The 21,405-nt window shown below is 55.6% G+C and overlaps 1 protein-coding gene across 6 annotated transcripts in view; it reads left to right on the forward strand.

Moving 5' to 3' along the window:
• ST3GAL3 (ST3 beta-galactoside alpha-2,3-sialyltransferase 3) overlaps positions 1–21,405 on the forward strand; it is a 1,285,176-nt gene that overhangs the window by 756,639 nt on the left and 507,132 nt on the right. The gene's annotated exons all lie outside the window — the stretch shown is intronic.

Here is a 21,405-nt window from a genome sequence, read left to right on the forward strand (position 1 = left end):
CAGCAGTACCACTACCACCAATGCTACTGCTACCAGTACCACCACCACCAGTACTCCCGCTACCAGTACCACCACCACCAGTACCACCACTACCAGTACTATCACCACCAGTACTACCACCAACAGTACTACCTTTATTAGTACCACCACCTCCAGTACTACCACTACTACCACTACCAGTACCACCACCACCAGTACTACCAGTACCACCACCACCAGTACTACCACTACCAGTACCACTACCACCAGTACTACCAGTACCACCACCATCACCAGTACTACCACTATCAGTACTACCAGTACTACCAGCACCAGTACTACCACTACTACAGCCACCAGTACTACCACTACTACAGCCACCAGTACTACCACTACCACCACCAACAGCACTAACACCACCGCCAGTACTACCAGTACCACCACCACCAGTACTACCACTACCACCACCACCACATTAACACACTCCATAACACTTAGCAAAAATACATTACCATTTACAATGCCATTAGCTCAAACTCAAATAAATCCGAGCCCGATTGCATTTCTAATGCTTGTTAAACTTGTTAACACTGTCTGGGCATTGGTTGCTCCTCCCTAGCATGAGTTTAACACTCAAATATAGTAATAAGTACAGAAAGGTCACCCACCAGCCTTTCCAAAGGGCCTACCACTGCCCAGCAACACGTGTCTCTGCATTTTTTTGTAACTTTAGAGCCTTTTGACCTAGGGCCCAAAAGAATTTGGGTTAGAATATGCAGATTATGCTGCAGAGGATGGATTATGTGGCAAATCTATAAATTATTAAAAATTATGTCCCACGCCCGGTGGAGCTGCTCTGTTCAGCTAATGAGGAGATTGGACTTGGTTCACCCCTGGCCGTCACCTGACCAGCCGGACCTTGGGCACAGTTTCTCCCCTTCTCCCTGTCTCGCCCACCCTCCCTCTCATCGTATTTCTGCCGCTCTGTGTAGGAGAGTAGGGTCTGCTATCCTATGGTCACCCCAAATTTTTGCTTTTTGCTTCACTGGTTTTCGACTACTGAGGCTGTGGGCCTGCTGATCAGACCCCCAGCCTGCTGTTCTCTCACTAAATTAATGACACATGTGCTATAGGCACATACCAATTGGAAATGGACTCCTTGTCAGCCCCTGTAGAATGCACTATAGGTGCACAGGGCACAGGAGCCACTAAGGCCTACCAGGGGCTGCAGCATATCTTTTGCCACCCCTGGCTGGTTCTTAAATTGACACAACTGGCTGATCACTCAGCTGGGGTAAGGTGGTGTACACACCCCTTGCTTAGATATAGTATACCTATGTCTAAACCTATATCTGGACACATGTAAACCTGTGAGCCACTCCTATAGACAGGCCTCACCAAACCTGGAGGCTGGGTGCATGGTTTTTATGTGAGATGGAGCTCTAGCATGAGCTGAGCCTGTCTGCAGCCGTCGGGAACAAATCCCTAAGCTGTTTCAGGATAATGCCATACCATATACTATTAAGTGCCTTATAATCCTCGCGGTTATTTAGCAACTCTGGTTTGGCTTTATCAAAACATGTCGTGTAAGGTGTCATACGCTTTGGAATACCATCCCCTCGCCAGTTCTGGCGACGGGGATGGCATTCCACCCCTCTAGAGGGGTAAGACATGTTACTTCACTTTAATGCGGTTGATTTCTCCAAAGACCTTAAGATCCACAAAATGGATGCCTCTGCCACAGACAAATGTCTGGACCCCTGGAGCTGACCGAAACCCAGACAAGGGGGTCCTGGACAAAGGGTTTCCTGTCACAGGAGGGTGTCACCGCCCTCCAGACAGGAGATAGTGTATTGTAGCAGGGAGGTTTGAAAGAAACCAGACACTGCCTGGGGCGCACAAGGCTGCCCCTTGCATAATCCGGCCAAACCGGTTCTGGGGCACTCCAGCCCTCGTGCCAGGGCGGCCTGGATCAAAGGAAGGGGGTGTATCCACCCACTTCCTGGGTCCCACCCATAGGAGGGGACCTAGCAGGTAATCACGCCCACCAGATTCGAATAAGAGTGGGAGCAGTGCCAATGCACAGCAGATTTTCCTGGAAGAAACATTTGAAACGATATTCTGGACCCTTCGCCCTCCATCTCAACGTGGAAGCCCGAAGAATCTCCCTTGTGGTCAAGGAGTGACCACCCTGCAGCAGCAGGCACCATCCAGCCCTCGACGTCTACTTAGTTGCAGTTCCCGCCGGAACTCGAGCGACTAAGATCGACGAGATCAAGCCTGCCCAGCTTCTAACAGCCCGATCCACAGTCCCTGCAAAGCTGAGACCCGTGGAGGCGACCGGAAGCGTGGGGCACGCCATCTTGAAGTGACCACGAGACGCTGACCGTGCAGCCCACGAGTGACCCTCGAAGCTGTACACCGGGGTTTGAGAAGCCCCCACCCTGAGCTACTCCTGAGCCGAAGTTCAGCCCTCCACACTCGACGAGTGCTGCGTGGGGCCCTTTGGCCCGATTTGGCTCAACGCGTTGGCCCGGTCACTTGCCAGCTGGCTTGTGGTCCCTGTGCCGACGAACTACAAAAGAAGACTCGTGATTCTGGTTGCTCCAGATCCACACCAGCTCCCCTGAAAGGGAGCCCCGACTCTGACCTTCCTGGTCCGAGTGAGACGCCATCTTCCAATCCCGCGTGGATTGCTCTTACCAAGGCTTGTTTGCTCCAAACCGGAAGCCGACTGCACCGACGGTGAGAGCCTGCGTGGGACAGATCGTGACCTGCTCCTGGACGTCGCAGATGCCCCAGAGCCCACGTGACAGCGAAGAGAAGCGCCTCGACGACCACCTGATTGCGCCCGACATTGCCTGGTTCCGTCCTGGTTCCACCCTGGTCACTGCTGAGTGACCCAGACTCTGTCCCCTCTGCTTTCAGGTACTCTACAACTTGAGTCCACCCTTGGACTCCACCGGACACTTCGTCTTCACCCTGCCTGCAGCCCTTTCAGCTTCAAGCACCAAGAGCCTGCGTGTCAAAACCCGACGCCACTTCGACCCTGTGCACCCACTTCCTGTGGGTGAGGTAACTTTGCTCCGCCGGTGTTCCCACACTGGTGCACACCTCTAGGGTCTGTGTGTTAAGTTTTGTTCCTCTAGGTTCAGCGGAAGTGTCCTTAAACTTTAACTATTTGACTTTTACGCACCATTGGTTAACATTGGTGCATGCGTGCGCTTTCCGCACATCTCCCGAATCCCGAGGGCCATTCCCGACTTCAGCATTGCTTGTCCTGACTGCTCCCAGCGATTCCCTAGGCCCTAGGCCTAACCACTGTTCGAGTGGCCTCTCTTATACCACTTGTTTAGTATATGGTTTGAGTGGCCCCCTGCCCTCATCCATAATTGTGCAACTTGTATGTTTAAACAGTGCTTTTGATTTAACGCTTGTGCCCCTTTATTCATAAAGAATACTGGGGATTGTTTTTAGTAATAAACACATATATTTTTATAATATATACTTGTGTGGTGTCCTTTCATTTGGTATTACAGGATTGTATGTGGTAAAACAGCTCGCTTAACACGACCTCTTAAGTTAAGCCTTTAGGCTGCTTAGTCCATGCTACCCCTAGGATAGCTTGTCTAATAAGGTTGACTTACAACCAGACACCATAAGGGGATTGTTTGGTCAGGTAGTAGGTGGTTCCAGAATTGGAAACATCCCCTACCAGGCCAACTTCTCACATTGGTGAGCAGCGGTGCGGATTTGAGCTTGCTGTTGTTTTACCATTGCAATCTTTATATCAAATTGAAAGATCACATCAAGTACCTCTAGGTACATATAAAATCAAAAGCTTAGCATATTAAGTTCTACTGAACTTAGTAGTTGTAGGTTGAAGGGAGTAGCACACCCCTGACTACAACTCACTAGCAAGGTCCAGTAGGAAAACACTTAGTGTAGGTAAGTGCACCACTTACACCTCACTAGTAACCATGTCTGACACAGGAAAGGCCTCAGGGTCTAGTCCTGTGACAGTTGACCCTACCCAGGCAACTTTTGGATATGACAAACTAACCCGCAGAGACTTGATTGCCTTGTGCAAAGCAAGAGGGTTAAAAAGGGGCAGAAGCCCCACCTGCCTAATCCTGGTAGAAATCCTAGAACAGGATGACTTAGAGAAGGCAAAAGCAGCTTCCCTAGATACAGGAACTGGAGGGAACCCCCCTGCAGTTGATCCCCTTGAAGAGGAGGATGATGATGACTTGGATGAGGACTCAGATGTTGAGGACTTAGGAGTACAGGATCAGGGTAGCCAGGTTCCAGTTGGTAGGCTTAGCCAGGCCAACTTGGACCTACTGGGGAATGGAGAGGGCCAGCACCTCCCCAGAACCCAACATATGATTCCCCCAGGCAACAGAAGAGTGAGATCTCCCTCAGGGGACTCTCATCTTTCTAGTGCCTCCAGAGAATCAGAGAGAGGCATGAGTGCTTCTCAGAAAGCTGAGCATAGGGCTAGAATGAGGGCTGTCAGTCTCCAGATAGAGAGAGAGGAGGTAGCCCTGAGTCAAGCTAAGCTTACCTTAGCTCAAGCTAAACTTGCCTTGGCAAGAGAGCAGAAATTAAGTGGCTTAGATGTCACTGGTGGCAGCAATTTTCCAAGAGAAAAAGACAGGGCCTATGATAATAGAAACCTGACCAAAATTGTGCCCCCCTTTAAAGAAGGGGATGACATCCACAAATGGATGACTGCTCTTGAGAGAGCCTGCATGGTACAGCAGGTTCCTGAGAATCAGTGGGCTGCAATTTTGTGGTACTCCTTTTCTGAGAAAGGGAGGGACAGGCTCCTCACAGTTAGACCTGAGGATGCCAAAAACTACTCTGTTTTGAAGAGTGCTCTCATTGAAGGGTATGGCCTAACCACTGAGCAATACAGGTTGTTGTTCAGAGACACCCAGAAAGCACAGACTCAAGACTGGACTGATTTTGTGGAGTGTGCCACTAAGGCTTTGGAGGGTTGGTTACAGGGAAGTAAAGTTTCAGACTATACAGGATTGTACAATCTTATGATGAGAGAACAGATCCTTAATAACTGTACAAACCAGCTGTTGCATCAATACCTTATTGACTCTGATCTGACCTCTCCCCAAGAATTGGGAAAGAAGGCAGACAAATGGGTCAGAACAAGGATTAAGCAGAAACCCCAGAACCAAGGTGGTGACCAGAAGAAAACAGACCAGAAGGGTGGTAATCAGAATCAGAAAGATAAAGAAAAAGACCAGAAGTCTTCAGGCCCCCAAACTAATAGTAAGGAGGGTGGTTCCCAAAATGGTAACAAGAAGAAGAAGAACAAAGGTCCAAAGACACCTTGGTGTAATACCTGCAAATCAGTTTCACACTGGGGCAGTGAGTGCACCAAGGCAAATCCAGTTCCCACCACTACAGCTCCTAAAGCAACTGCAACCCCAAGTACAGTAAGCAGTGGTGGAACACAGTCCAAGGGTGTAGCTGGGTTGACCCTGGGTATTGAAGTAGGATCTGGCCTAGTCAGAGTCCCTACACAGGCAGTTCTCCTGTATGATGTGGACATTGAGTTGCCCACTGCAGTAAGCCCCACTAACCTGGGCAAATACAGGCAGACTCCCTTAATAAATGAGAAACTGGCTCAAGCTTACAGGGACACATGTGCTAGTGTCACCATGGTGACCCCTGGCTTTGTGGACCCTGGACAAATTGTACTAGGAGAGAGCTACCTAGTAACCAATGCAAGCAACTCCACTACCTCCCATAGTGTGGCAGTTGTGAACTTCTCCTGGGGAGGGGTTGATGGCCTAAAGAAAGTTGTGGTGAGTGCAGACCTACCAGTAGACTGTCTGTTAGGCAATGACCTTGAAAGCTCAGCATGGTCAGAAGTGGAGTACAGGACTCATGCAGAAATGCTAGGGATTTCAGAGCACGTCCTTGCCATGACAAGGGCTCAGGCTAAGAAGTGCCTTCCTGAACCAGTGGTGGATCTTGAGACAATAGACCAGCCACAACCCAAGAGAAGGAGCAAGAGAGGAAAGGCCTCGCCTTCCACCTTGCCCCAGGTTGAGGATCAGGTTTCAGAGGAAACTGATTCTGCAGTCCAAGAGGAGACTGTCTCTGAGGAGCTTGAACCTGACCAGGTTGAGTTTCTGGGGACAGGGGGACCCTCAAGGGCAGACCTGAGGCAGGCTCAATTAGATTGCCCTTCCCTTGAACCCCTCAGACAGCAGGCTGCTGCTGAGGCTGCTGGGGATGCCCAAGGTACCCATACTGTGTATTGGGATGAGGGACTCCTTTACTCAGAGGCTAGAGCCCCCAAGCCTGGCATGACCAGGAGGTTGGTGATACCTCTGCAGTTTAGGGGATTCCTCCTTACCTTGGCCCATGATATTCCCCTTGCAGGACACTTAGGCCAGAACAAGACGTGGGACAGGCTTGTTCCACACTTTCACTGGCCTCACATGTCAGAGGATGTCAAGGAGTTTTGTCGCTCCTGTGTCACTTGCCAAGCCAGTGGTAAGTCAGGTGGCACAACAAAGGCCCCCCTAATACCACTACCTGTGGTGGGGGTCCCCTTTGAGAGAGTTGGAATTGATATTGTGGGTCCAATGGACCCCCAAACAGCATCTGGGAACAGATTCATACTGGTGGTAGTGGATCATGCCACCAGGTACCCAGAGGCTATTCCCCTAAGGACCACCACAGCACCTGTGGTGGCAAAAGCCCTCATTGCAGTTTTCTCAAGAGTGGGCTTTCCTAAGGAGGTACTATCAGATAGAGGGACAAATTTTATGTCCAGCTATCTAAAAGCAATGTGGAAGGAATGTGGAGTAAACTATAAGTTTACCACCCCATATCATCCACAATGCAATGGGCTTGTGGAGAGATTTAACAAGACCCTTAAAGGCATGATAAAAGGATTACCAGAGAAGCTCAGGCGGAAATGGGACATTCTTTTACCCTGCCTGCTCTTTGCTTACAGAGAGGTCCCACAGAAGGGGGTTGGCTACAGCCCTTTTGAACTTTTGTTTGGCCACCCTGTGAGAGGTCCATTGTGTTTGGTGAAGGAAGGATGGGAGTTACCTCTCAAAAAGCCCAAACTAGACATAGTGGACTATGTACTTGGTCTCCGCTCCAGGATGGCTGAGTACATGGAAAGAGCATCCAAAAACCTGGAGGCCAGCCAAGAATTGCAGAAAGCTTGGCATGACCAAAAGGCTGTACTGGTAGAGTTCCAACCAGGACAGAAGGTATGGGTACTGGAGCCAGTGGCTCCAGCAGCACTCCAAGACAAATGGAGTGGACCCTATCCTATTATTGAGAAGAAAGGGGAAGTCACCTACTTGGTAGACTTTGGAACACCCAGGAGCCCTCACAGGGTAATCCATGTGAATCGCTTGAAAGCATTTGTAGACAGGGAGGACATGAGCTTGCTCATGGCCACAGATGGGGAACAGGAGGAAGAGAGTGACCCTCTCCCAGACCTGCTTTCCCAGAACCCTGATGATGGTTCAGTTGATGGAGTAGCCTTGGCAGGCAGCCTCACTGACCAGCAACAGAGGGACTGCAGACAAGTTTTGCAGGCTCACAGGCAAATGTTTTCACTCACACCCAGCCAAACTGACTGGTGTACCCATGTTGTGGACACTGGTGACAGTCTGCCTGTCAAGAATAAGATCTACAGGCAACCTGATCATGTCAGGGATTGCATCAAGGCTGAGGTGCAAAAGATGTTGGAGCTTGGAGTGATTGAGCCATCAGAGAGCCCATGGGCCAGCCCAGTAGTCCTGGTGCCAAAACCTCATACCCAAGATGGTAAGAGAGGAATGAGGTTTTGCGTGGATTACAGGGGTCTCAATGCTGTCACTAGGACAGATGCTCACCCCATTCCAAGAGCAGATGAGCTCATTGACAGATTGGCTTCTGCCAAGTTTCTGAGCACATTTGATCTGACAGCTGGCTACTGGCAAATCAGACTAGCTGAGGAGTCAAAGGCCAAGACAGCATTCTCTACCCCTAGTGGGCATTATCAGTTTGTGGTAATGCCCTTTGGTTTGAAGAATGCACCTGCCACTTTTCAAAGGTTGGTGAACCAAGTCCTTACTGGGTTGGATGACTTTTGTGCAGCTTATCTGGATGATATTGCTGTCTTTAGCTCCACCTGGGAGGATCACCTGATCCACCTGAAGAAAGTTTTGGAGGCCCTGCAAAAGGCAGGCCTAACTATCAAGGCCACAAAGTGCCAGATAGGGCAGAGTAAGGTTGTATACCTGGGCCACCTAGTAGGTGGAGGCCAGGTTCAGCCACTGGAAAGCAAAATCCAGGCCATACAGGACTGGGCTCCTCCAGTTACCCAGACACAAGTCAGAGCCTTCTTGGGCCTGACTGGGTATTACAGAAAGTTTGTGAAAAACTATGGGTCTATAGTGACACCATTAAATGACTTGACATCCAAGAAGATGCCAAAAAAGGTTCAGTGGACAGTTAGCTGTCAGAAGGCATTTGAAGACCTGAAGAAGGCCATGTGCTCTGCACCTATCCTAAAGAGTCCTGACTACTCCAAACAGTTCATTGTTCAGACAGATGCTTCTGAGTTGGGGGTGGGAGCTGTACTCTCACAACTTAATCAAGATGGTCAAGACCAGCCAATTGCTTTCATTAGCAGGAGGCTAACCCCAAGAGAAAAACGTTGGTCAGCCATTGAGAGGGAGGCCTTTGCTGTGGTTTGGGCATTAAAGAAGTTGAGGTCCTACTTGTTTGGAACTCACTTCCTGGTGCAAACAGACCATAAGCCCCTCTTATGGCTTAATCAGATGAAGGGTGAAAATCCCAAACTGCTCAGGTGGTCCATTTCCCTACAGGGGATGGACTTTACAGTGGAGCACCGCCCAGGGACTGACCATGGTAATGCAGATGGTCTCTCCAGGTACTTCCACTTAGAACATGAAGACTTATCTGGTCAAGGTTAGTTTAATGTCCCTGCGTTTGGGGGGGGGGTTGTGTAGGAGAGTAGGGTCTGCTATCCTATGGTCACCCCAAATTTTTGCTTTTTGCTTCACTGGTTTTCGACTACTGAGGCTGTGGGCCTGCTGATCAGACCCCCAGCCTGCTGTTCTCTCACTAAATTAATGACACATGTGCTATAGGCACATACCAATTGGAAATGGACTCCTTGTCAGCCCCTGTAGAATGCACTATAGGTGCACAGGGCACAGGAGCCACTAAGGCCTACCAGGGGCTGCAGCATATCTTTTGCCACCCCTGGCTGGTTCTTAAATTGACACAACTGGCTGATCACTCAGCTGGGGTAAGGTGGTGTACACACCCCTTGCTTAGATATAGTATACCTATGTCTAAACCTATATCTGGACACATGTAAACCTGTGAGCCACTCCTATAGACAGGCCTCACCAAACCTGGAGGCTGGGTGCATGGTTTTTATGTGAGATGGAGCTCTAGCATGAGCTGAGCCTGTCTGCAGCCGTCGGGAACAAATCCCTAAGCTGTTTCAGGATAATGCCATACCATATACTATTAAGTGCCTTATAATCCTCGCGGTTATTTAGCAACTCTGGTTTGGCTTTATCAAAACATGTCGTGTAAGGTGTCATACGCTTTGGAATACCATCCCCTCGCCAGTTCTGGCGACGGGGATGGCATTCCACCCCTCTAGAGGGGTAAGACATGTTACTTCACTTTAATGCGGTTGATTTCTCCAAAGACCTTAAGATCCACAAAATGGATGCCTCTGCCACAGACAAATGTCTGGACCCCTGGAGCTGACCGAAACCCAGACAAGGGGGTCCTGGACAAAGGGTTTCCTGTCACAGGAGGGTGTCACCGCCCTCCAGACAGGAGATAGTGTATTGTAGCAGGGAGGTTTGAAAGAAACCAGACACTGCCTGGGGCGCACAAGGCTGCCCCTTGCATAATCCGGCCAAACCGGTTCTGGGGCACTCCAGCCCTCGTGCCAGGGCGGCCTGGATCAAAGGAAGGGGGTGTATCCACCCACTTCCTGGGTCCCACCCATAGGAGGGGACCTAGCAGGTAATCACGCCCACCAGATTCGAATAAGAGTGGGAGCAGTGCCAATGCACAGCAGATTTTCCTGGAAGAAACATTTGAAACGATATTCTGGACCCTTCGCCCTCCATCTCAACGTGGAAGCCCGAAGAATCTCCCTTGTGGTCAAGGAGTGACCACCCTGCAGCAGCAGGCACCATCCAGCCCTCGACGTCTACTTAGTTGCAGTTCCCGCCGGAACTCGAGCGACTAAGATCGACGAGATCAAGCCTGCCCAGCTTCTAACAGCCCGATCCACAGTCCCTGCAAAGCTGAGACCCGTGGAGGCGACCGGAAGCGTGGGGCACGCCATCTTGAAGTGACCACGAGACGCTGACCGTGCAGCCCACGAGTGACCCTCGAAGCTGTACACCGGGGTTTGAGAAGCCCCCACCCTGAGCTACTCCTGAGCCGAAGTTCAGCCCTCCACACTCGACGAGTGCTGCGTGGGGCCCTTTGGCCCGATTTGGCTCAACGCGTTGGCCCGGTCACTTGCCAGCTGGCTTGTGGTCCCTGTGCCGACGAACTACAAAAGAAGACTCGTGATTCTGGTTGCTCCAGATCCACACCAGCTCCCCTGAAAGGGAGCCCCGACTCTGACCTTCCTGGTCCGAGTGAGACGCCATCTTCCAATCCCGCGTGGATTGCTCTTACCAAGGCTTGTTTGCTCCAAACCGGAAGCCGACTGCACCGACGGTGAGAGCCTGCGTGGGACAGATCGTGACCTGCTCCTGGACGTCGCAGATGCCCCAGAGCCCACGTGACAGCGAAGAGAAGCGCCTCGACGACCACCTGATTGCGCCCGACATTGCCTGGTTCCGTCCTGGTTCCACCCTGGTCACTGCTGAGTGACCCAGACTCTGTCCCCTCTGCTTTCAGGTACTCTACAACTTGAGTCCACCCTTGGACTCCACCGGACACTTCGTCTTCACCCTGCCTGCAGCCCTTTCAGCTTCAAGCACCAAGAGCCTGCGTGTCAAAACCCGACGCCACTTCGACCCTGTGCACCCACTTCCTGTGGGTGAGGTAACTTTGCTCCGCCGGTGTTCCCACACTGGTGCACACCTCTAGGGTCTGTGTGTTAAGTTTTGTTCCTCTAGGTTCAGCGGAAGTGTCCTTAAACTTTAACTATTTGACTTTTACGCACCATTGGTTAACATTGGTGCATGCGTGCGCTTTCCGCACATCTCCCGAATCCCGAGGGCCATTCCCGACTTCAGCATTGCTTGTCCTGACTGCTCCCAGCGATTCCCTAGGCCCTAGGCCTAACCACTGTTCGAGTGGCCTCTCTTATACCACTTGTTTAGTATATGGTTTGAGTGGCCCCCTGCCCTCATCCATAATTGTGCAACTTGTATGTTTAAACAGTGCTTTTGATTTAACGCTTGTGCCCCTTTATTCATAAAGAATACTGGGGATTGTTTTTAGTAATAAACACATATATTTTTATAATATATACTTGTGTGGTGTCCTTTCATTTGGTATTACAGGATTGTATGTGGTAAAACAGCTCGCTTAACACGACCTCTTAAGTTAAGCCTTTAGGCTGCTTAGTCCATGCTACCCCTAGGATAGCTTGTCTAATAAGGTTGACTTACAACCAGACACCATAAGGGGATTGTTTGGTCAGGTAGTAGGTGGTTCCAGAATTGGAAACATCCCCTACCAGGCCAACTTCTCACACTCTGCTTTTGCCTTGTCTCCTTTCTATCCACCTGTCTGACCGATACCCATTGGAGCTTCCTTGAGAGCTATAGGGGAGACTGGCCTTGGACTACCTCCGTGGCTGTCCCCTACCCATTCAGTCTTTGGGCTGACTTTACCTCTGTCTCTTATTCCGTCTTCCCCCGCGTCCTCTCCCTTCTCACTCCCACCCTCTCCCCCTTCCCTCTCTACTGGTCTCTCCTTATCTCCCGTTAATGTGTCTCATATATTTGATGTAACATGTCATTGTTATTATTGTTGTAACTTTGATGGCCTTATGTAAAGCGCTATGATACCAGCGCTATATAAAACCCTTTAAATAAATAAATAAATAATAGGGTTTTCCATAAGGCCAAAGGTCCTGGGTACAGTTTAATACATGTAACAATTGGTCCTAATAGCAATGTCAAAAACAGTGTCCAGTACCGTGTTCACATCAACATCAATTGATTCATAGGAGAGAGAAAAAATACAATGAAATGTATGAATCAATTACGATTTTATATATTATATATTATCAATCATTTCTTTCTGGTTGCTCCATAGTGTAGAGAAAGAGAATATTTTTACAATAGGAGGTGTTCTCTTATTGTAGAAGGCTTTATGAACCAGGCAGATATATTAAAAGCAGATTAATTTATAAACGGGCAACCAGTGAACTTTACAACAGCAAAAGATGATGAACAGCATGCTGAACATTGCCAAGCATTTACCTCCAATCACAGATCTGGGCCTAAATCTATCATGTTTTTGCTTGCCACGCCACTCCAGTTTGGACCCAGCCATATCCAAATCAGTCTTGACCCTGTGCCTCATGGATCCAGTCCGAACTGCCAGGTCAGGTGAGGACCCTGGTCCGGAAACAAGCATTCTGGCACGAGTTTCAGGATATCACCCCTCATCAGCCAGGCTAGCTTGAATACGGTGGGGTAGCGAGCACGGAACCCATTTCTGGGCATACCCATCTCACTTAGGGCGAAAATTGAAGCACAATAAGATGATGGACAGAATGCTGAACATTGTCAAACATTCACCCGCACTAACAGATCTGGGCCTTAATCTATTGTTTATTTTTGCTCACCTCTCCATTTCAGTTTGGACCCAGCCATATGCAATCAGTGTTGTCCTTGCTTCCCATGGCAACAGTCCAGACCGAACTGCCGGGCTAGTTCTTCCCTGGACCGGAAAACAATGATCCAGGCACCGGTTTCAGGGTATCACCCATCATCAGCCAGGCTTCCTTGATTCCGGTGGCGTAGCGAGCACAGTACCCACGTCTGGGCTTACCCATCCCACTTGGGCGAAAAATACAACACAAAAAGATGATGTACAGAATGCTGAACATTGTCAAACATTCACCCCCAGTCACAGATTTGGGCCAAAATCCATAATTGTTTTGCTCGCTATGGTTGTTTTCGGTCCAGCGAGGACCTGACCTGGAGGTTCGGGCTGGACTATGACCCTGGGGTGCAGGCTCAAGACTTATTTGCATATGGTTGGGTCCAAACTGGGTAGGCATAGTGAGCAAAAAAAACGATGAATTTAGCCCAAATCTGTGACTGGCGGTGAATGTTCGACAATGTTCAGCATTCCCGTCCATCTTTTTGTGTTGTTATAACCAATGCACTTTAGTCAGCCCAGGAGTAAGTAATACATTTGAAGTTCCTAATATTCAGTTATATCTTGGTTGACATATTGTTAATTAGTTGCAGTTTGTTGGTTGCCAAGGCAGGGAGACCAAAGTAGATCGCATTGCAGATGTCCACCCTTGCAGAAATAAACGCGCTCATGATATGTACACTTGTTGGAGAACAAAAAGATAAAAGATCCGCTTTAAACGCTTCAGCTGGAAAAAAAAACATCCCATGGTGACATTATTAATCTGTTTGTTCATTGTTTGTTCTGAATCAAATCTCATTCCAAATTTTTTTTTATAGTTTCAAATGGAGCAGGATTTTGGCCCAAAGAGGGGGCAGAAGGCATGGTTCCATACTGTTGATTGCCGGAACGAGAAAAGTATTTCTGTGTTATCTCCATTCAGCTTTAAATGACTGTGTCCCATCCAAATCTGAACATTTAACAAAACGTTTCTTATGCTGGCAACGCGGATGGAGGTTTTGCTACCAGTCACAAATATGTGTGCATCATCTGCATACAGTAGAGGGCAAAACTGTGAGAATAGATTGGATAAAGGGATCATATATATGTTGCTGCTGTACAGTACTGACCCTGGATGAACCCCATAGTTTAGCAATTGGGTCTTTGACTAGCTAGGTCTGAGTTGCACCTAAGTTTCTCAACCGAGTAAAAAAATGTGGAACCTTTTGAGGGCTGTGACCTCCATGCCGCATCCCCTCAACCTTTTCAGTAGTAGTTGATGGTCCACCATATAAAAAGCGGCCGATAGATCAAGTAATATCAAGGCAGCAGCTTCATCCGAGTCAACGCATAACCGTAAATCATCTAAACCGGCTGTAACCACAGGTCCAGTGCAGCATCTTGAGTCCTCTGAAGGAGGCCTTGAGAGTCTACAAAGGCTTCCAGCTGGTTGAATATCACTGTTCCCTACACCTTACAAGGTGACGAGGCTGTGGCACCAGCCTATAGTTCTCTGAACAGTGTGGATGGAGAGTTAGTTAGGGCCAGATCCTGGCTCTCTTCACCACGTGGGCTCTAGTCCTGACTGATGAGAGTGAAAGTTGATGATGTCTTTAATTGCTGTTTTTGAGAAAGGAGCAAGCTTTTTTTGTGAAGATGGGCTGTCAATGGGTCCTCATTCGACCCTGATGGTATATCATTCGACCCTGATTGTTTATCATTCGACCCTGATTGTTTATCATTCGACCCTGATTGTTTATCATTCGACCCTGATTGTTTATCATTCGAACCTGATTGTTTATCATTCGACCCTGATTGTATATCATTCGACCCTGATTGTTTATCATTCGACCCTGATTGTTTATCATTCGACCCTGATTGTTTATCATTCGACCCTGATTGTTTACCATTCGACCCTGATGGTTTACTATTCTCCACCAAACTCTTGCATCTTCAACACAAAGTTCTTTAAACTGACTTTGTTTCTTGTGTATTTTTGCCTGATCGCTGCTGGTAATGATGTTGGTACAGACATCTAAAGTAATTTCAGTGCAAAGGTTAATTGTCCTGTTTGGGGAGCAGTGTGGGGCCGCCTGCGGGGCCTGTCTGAGCGGAGCAGTGTGGGGCCGCCTGCGGGGCCTGTCTGAGCGGAGCAGTGTGGAGCCGCCTGCGGGGCCTGTTTGAGCGGAGCAGTGTGGTGTCTCCTTGCGGGTCCTGTCTGAGTGGAGCAGTGTGGGGCCACCTTCGGGGCATGTCTGAGCGGAGCAGTGTGGGGCCGCCTGCAGGGCCTGTCTGAGCAGAGCAGTGTGGGGCCGGCTCCGGAGCCTGTCTGAGCGGAGCAGTGTGGAGCCGCCTGTGGGGCCTGTCTGAGCGGAGCAGTGTGGTGTCTCCTTGCGGGTCCTGTCTGAGTGGAGCAGTGTGGGGCCACCTTCGGGGCCTGTCTGAGCGGAGCAGTGTGGGGCCACCTGCGGGGCCTGTCTGAGCGGAGCAGTGTGGGGCCGCCTGTGGGGCCTGTCTGAGCGGAGCAGTGTGGGGCCGCCTGTGGGGCCTGTCTGAGCGGAGCAGTGTGGGGCCGCCTGCGGGGCCTGTCTGAGCGGAGCAGTGTGGAGCCGCCTGCGGGGCCTGTCTGAGCGGAGCAGTGTGGGGCCGCCTGTGGGGCCTGTCTGAGCGGAGCAGTGTGGGGCCGCCTGCGGGGCCTGTCTGAGCAGAGCAGTGTGGGGCCGCCTGTGGGGCCTGTCTGAGCGGAGCAGTGTGGGGCCGCCGGCGGGGCCTGTCTGAGCGGAGCAGTGTGGGGCCGCCTGCGGGGCCTGTCTGAGCGGAGCAGTGTGGGGCCGCCTGCGGGGCCTGTCTGAGCGGAGCAGTGTGGAGCCGCCTGTGGGGCCTGTCTGAGCGGAGCAGTGTGGGGCCACCTGTGGGGCCTGTCTGAGCGGAGCAGTGTGGGGCCACCTGTGGGGCCTGTCTGAGCGGAGCAGTGTGGGGCCGCCTGTGGGGCCTGTCTGAGCGGAGCAGTGTGGGGCCGCCTGCGGGTCCTGTCTGAGCGGAGCAGTGTGGGGCCGCCTGTGGGGCCTGTCTGAGCGGAGCAGTGTGGGGCCGCCTGCGGGGCATGTCTGAGCGGAGCAGTGTGGGGCCGCCTGCGGGGCATGTCTGAGCGGAGCAGTGTGGGGCCGCCTGCGGGGCATGTCTGAGCGGAGCAGTGTGGGGCCACCTGTGGGGCCTGTCTGAGCGGAGCAGTGTGGGGCCGCCTGCAGGGCCTGTCTGAGCAGAGCAGTGTGGGGCCGGCTCCGGGGCCTGTCTGAGCGGAGCAGTGTGGAGCCGCCTGTGGGGCCTGTCTGAGCGGAGCAGTGTGGGGCCGCCTGTGGGGCCTGTCTGAGCGGAGCAGTGTGGGGCCACCTGTGGGGCCTGTCTGAGCAGAGCAGTGTGGGGCCGGCTCCGGGGCCTGTCTGAGCGGAGCAGTGTGGTGTCTCCTTGCGGGTCCTGTCTGAGTGGAGCAGTGTGGGGCCACCTTCGGGGCCTGTCTGAGCGGAGCAGTGTGGGGCCACCTTCGGGGCCTGTCTGAGCGGAGCAGTGTGGGGCCACCTGCGGGGCCTGTCTGAGCGGAGCAGTGTGGGGCCGACTGCAGGGCCTGTCTGAGCAGAGCAGTGTGGGGCCGGCTCCGGGGCCTGTCTGAGCGGAGCAGTGTGGAGCCGCCTGCGGGGCCTGTCTGAGCGGAGCAGTGTGGGGCCGCCTGCGGGGCATGTCTGAGCAGAGCAGTGTGGGGCCGCCTGCGGGGCCTGTCTGAGCGGAGCAGTGTGGAGCCGCCTGTGGGGCCTGTCTGAGCGGAGCAGTGTGGGGCCACCTGTGGGGCCTGTCTGAGCGGAGCAGTGTGGGGCCACCTGCGGGGCCTGTCTGAGCGGAGCAGTGTGGGGCCACCTGTGGGGCCTGTCTGAGCGGAGCAGTGTGGGGCCGCCTGCAGGGCCTGTCTGAGCAGAGCAGTGTGGGGCCGGCTCCGGGGCCTGTCTGAGCGGAGCAGTGTGGAGCCGCCTGTGGGGCCTGTCTGAGCGGAGCAGTGTGGGGCCGCCTGCTGGGCCTGTCTGAGCGGAGCAGTGTGGGGCCACCTGTGGGGCCTGTCTGAGCAGAGCAGTGTGGGGCCGCCTGCGGGGCCTGTCTGAGCAGAGCAGTGTGGGGCCGCCTGCGGGGCATGTCTGAGCGGAGCAGTGTGGAGCCGCCTGCGGGTCCTGTCTGAGCGGAGCAGTGTGGGGCCACCTGCGGGGCCTGTCTGAGCGGAGCAGTGTGGGGCCACCTGTGGGGCCTGTCTGAGCGGAGCAGTGTGGGGCCGCCTGCGGGGCATGTCTGAGCGGAGCAGTGTGGGGCCGCCTGTGGGGCCTGTCTGAGCGGAGCAGTGTGGGGCCGCCTGCGGGGCCTGTCTGAGCGGAGCAGTGTGGAGCCGCCTGCGGGGCCTGTCTGAGCGGAGCAGTGTGGTGTCTCCTTGCGGGTCCTGTCTGAGTGGAGCAGTGTGGGGCCACCTTCGGGGCCTGTCTGAGCGGAGCAGTGTGGGGCCACCTGCGGGGCCTGTCTGAGCGGAGCAGTGTGGGGCCGCCTGTGGGGCCTGTCTGAGCGGAGCAGTGTGGAGCCGCCTGTGGGGCCTGTCTGAGCGGAGCAGTGTGGGGCCGCCTGCGGGTCCTGTCTGAGCGGAGCAGTGTGGGGCCACCTGCGGGGCCTGTCTGAGCGGAGCAGTGTGGGGCCGCCTGCGGGGCCTGTCTGAGTGGAGCAGTGTGGGGCCACCTTCGGGGCCTGTCTGAGCGGAGCAGTGTGGGGCCACCTGCGGGGCCTGTCTGAGCGGAGCAGTGTGGGGCCGCCTGTGGGGCCTGTCTGAGCGGAGCAGTGTGGGGCCGCCTGTGGGGCCTGTCTGAGCGGAGCAGTGTGGGGCCGCCTGCGGGGCATGTCTGAGCGGAGCAGTGTGGGGCCGCCTGCGGGGCCTGTCTGAGCGGAGCAGTGTGGAGCCGCCTGCGGGGCCTGTCTGAGCGGAGCAGTGTGGGGCCGCCTGTGGGGCCTGTCTGAGCGGAGCAGTGTGGGGCCACCTGCGGGGCCTGTCTGAGCGGAGCAGTGTGGAGCCGCCTGCGGGGCCTGTCTGAGCGGAGCAGTGTGGGGCCGCCTGTGGGGCCTGTCTGAGCGGAGCAGTGTGGGGCCACCTGTGGGGCCTGTCTGAGCGGAGCAGTGTGGGGCCGCCTGCGGGGCATGTCTGAGCAGAGCAGTGTGGGGCCGCCTGCGGGGCATGTCTGAGCGGAGCAGTGTGGGGCCGCCTGTGGGGCCTGTCTGAGCAGAGCAGTGTGGGGCCGCCTGTGGGGCCTGTCTGAGCGGAGCAGTGTGGGGCCACCTGTGGGGCCTGTCTGAGCAGAGCAGTGTGGGGCCGCCTGCGGGGCCTGTCTGAGCGGAGCAGTGTGGGGCCGCCTGTGGGTCCTGTCTGAGCGGAGCAGTGTGGGGCCACCTGCGGGGCCTGTCTGAGCGGAGCAGTGTGGGGCCGCCTGTGGGGCCTGTCTGAGCGGAGCAGTGTGGGGCCACCTGCGGGGCCTGTCTGAGCGGAGCAGTATGGGGCCGCCTGTGGGGCCTGTCTGAGCGGAGCAGTGTGGGGCCGCCTGTGGGGCCTGTCTGAGCGGAGCAGTGTGGGGCCACCTGTGGGGCCTGTCTGAGCGGAGCAGTGTGGGGCCGCCTGCGGGGCATGTCTGAGCAGAGCAGTGTGGGGCCGCCTGCGGGGCATGTCTGAGCGGAGCAGTGTGGGGCCGCCTGCGGGGCATGTCTGAGCGGAGCAGTGTGGGGCCGCCTGCGGGGCATGTCTGAGCAGAGCAGTGTGGGGCCGCCTGCGGGGCCTGTCTGAGCGGAGCAGTGTGGGGCCGCCTGCGGGGCTTGTCTGAGCGGAGCAGTGTGGGGCCGCCTGCGGGGCTTGTCTGAGCGGAGCAGTGTGGGGCCGCCTGCGGGGCATGTCTGAGCGGAGCAGTGTGGGGCCGCCTGCGGGGCTTGTCTGAGCGGAGCAGTGTGGGGCCGCCTGCGGGGCCTGTCTGAGCGGAGCAGTGTGGGGCCGCCTGCAGGGCCTGTCTGAGCAGAGCAGTGTGGGGCCGGCTCCGGGGCCTGTCTGAGCGGAGCAGTGTGGAGCCGCCTGTGGGGCCTGTCTGAGCGGAGCAGTGTGGAGCCGCCTGCGGGGCCTGTCTGAGCGGAGCAGTGTGGGGCCGCCTGTGGGGCCTGTCTGAGCGGAGCAGTGTGGGGCCGCCTGCGGGGCTTGTCTGAGCGGAGCAGTGTGGGGCCGCCTGCGGGGCTTGTCTGAGCGGAGCAGTGTGGGGCCGCCTGCGGGGCATGTCTGAGCGGAGCAGTGTGGGGCCGCCTGCGGGGCATGTCTGAGCGGAGCAGTGTGGGGCCACCTGTGGGGCCTGTCTGAGCGGAGCAGTGTGGGGCCGCCTGCAGGGCCTGTCTGAGCAGAGCAGTGTGGGGCCGGCTCCGGGGCCTGTCTGAGCGGAGCAGTGTGGAGCCGCCTGTGGGGCCTGTCTGAGCGGAGCAGTGTGGGGCCGCCTGTGGGGCCTGTCTGAGCGGAGCAGTGTGGGGCCACCTGTGGGGCCTGTCTGAGCGGAGCAGTGTGGGGCCACCTGCGGGGCCTGTCTGAGCGGAGCAGTATGGGGCCGCCTGTGGGGCCTGTCTGAGCAGAGCAGTGTGGGGCCGCCTGTGGGGCCTGTCTGAGCGGAGCAGTGTGGGGCCACCTGTGGGGCCTGTCTGAGCGGAGCAGTGTGGGGCCGCCTGCGGGGCATGTCTGAGCAGAGCAGTGTGGGGCCGCCTGCGGGGCATGTCTGAGCGGAGCAGTGTGGGGCCGCCTGCGGGGCATGTCTGAGCGCAGCAGTGTGGGGCCGCCTGCGGGGCATGTCTGAGCAGAGCAGTGTGGGGCCGCCTGCGGGGCCTGTCTGAGCGGAGCAGTGTGGGGCCGCCTGCGGGGCTTGTCTGAGCGGAGCAGTGTGGGGCCGCCTGCGGGGCTTGTCTGAGCGGAGCAGTGTGGGGCCGCCTGCGGGGCATGTCTGAGCGGAGCAGTGTGGGGCCACCTGCGGGGCCTGTCTGAGCGGAGCAGTGTGGGGCCGCCTGTGGGGCCTGTCTGAGCGGAGCAGTGTGGTGTCTCCTTGCGGGTCCTGTCTGAGTGGAGCAGTGTGGGGCCACCTGCGGGGCCTGTCTGAGCGGAGCAGTGTGGGGCCGCCTGCGGGGCATGTCTGAGCGGAGCAGTGTGGGGCCGCCTGCGGGGCTTGTCTGAGCGGAGCAGTGTGGGGCCGCCTGCGGGGCCTGTCTGAGCGGAGCAGTGTGGAGCCGCCTGCGGGGCCTGTCTGAGCGGAGCAGTGTGGGCCCACCTTCGGGGCCTGTCTGAGCGGAGCAGTGTGGGGCCACCTGCGGGGCCTGTCTGAGCGGAGCAGTGTGGGGCCGCCTGTGGGGCCTGTCTGAGCGGAGCAGTGTGGGGCCGCCTGTGGGGCCTGTCTGAGCGGAGCAGTGTGGGGCCGCCTGCGGGGCCTGTCTGAGCGGAGCAGTGTGGGGCCACCTGTGGGGCCTGTCTGAGCGGAGCAGTGTGGGGCCGCCTGTGGGGCCTGTCTGAGCGGAGCAGTGTGGGGCCGCCTGCGGGGCATGTCTGAGCGGAGCAGTGTGGGGCCGCCTGTGGGGCCTGTCTGAGCGGAGCAGTGTGGGGCCACCTGTGGGGCCTGTCTGAGCGGAGCAGTGTGGGGCCGCCTGCAGGGCCTGTCTGAGCAGAGCAGTGTGGGGCCGCCTGTGGGGCCTGTCTGAGCGGAGCAGTGTGGGGCCACCTGCGGGGCCTGTCTGAGCGGAGCAGTGTGGAGCCGCCTGCGGGGCCTGTCTGAGCGGAGCAGTGTGGGGCCGCCTGCGGGGCATGTCTGAGCGGAGCAGTGTGGGGCCGCCTGTGGGGCCTGTCTGAGCGGAGCAGTGTGGGGCCACCTGTGGGGCCTGTCTGAGCGGAGCAGTGTGGGTTCGCCTGCAGGGCCTGTCTGAGCAGAGCAGTGTGGGGCCGCCTGTGGGGCCTGTCTGAGCGGAGCAGTGTGGGGCCACCTGCGGGGCCTGTCTGAGCGGAGCAGTGTGGAGCCGCCTGCGGGGCCTGTCTGAGCGGAGCAGTGTGGGGCCGCCTGTGGGGCCTGTCTGAGCGGAGCAGTGTGGGGCCACCTGTGGGGCCTGTCTGAGCGGAGCAGTGTGGGGCCGCCTGCAGGGCCTGTCTGAGCAGAGCAGTGTGGGGCCGGCTCCGGGGCCTGTCTGGCCTCCCTGCAGCTGGAGACAGCCAGGTCCCTGCTCTGATGACACTCCCTGCTCCCTCACCAGCTGCCTTCACTCACCCTGGGTCAGTCCTAGCTTTTCTGGTGCTTTTATGAAGGGTTTTACTGTTCACATTATAGCTCTTGAGGTTCTGCACCTGCTGTAGTGACCTGTGTGTACAGAGTACAATTTTTGTAAGAGATGCGTATGGTAACTGAGGGTGGGTGTAGTTGGCGGAGTACCACTACACAGAATTCTGCCGAATTGATCAAAAACTGTGAAACTCTGTGAATTCCG

Source organism: Lissotriton helveticus, chromosome 1_1 (assembly GCF_964261635.1).
Source record: "Lissotriton helveticus chromosome 1_1, aLisHel1.1, whole genome shotgun sequence".
Taxonomy (NCBI): Eukaryota; Metazoa; Chordata; class Amphibia; order Caudata; family Salamandridae; genus Lissotriton; species Lissotriton helveticus.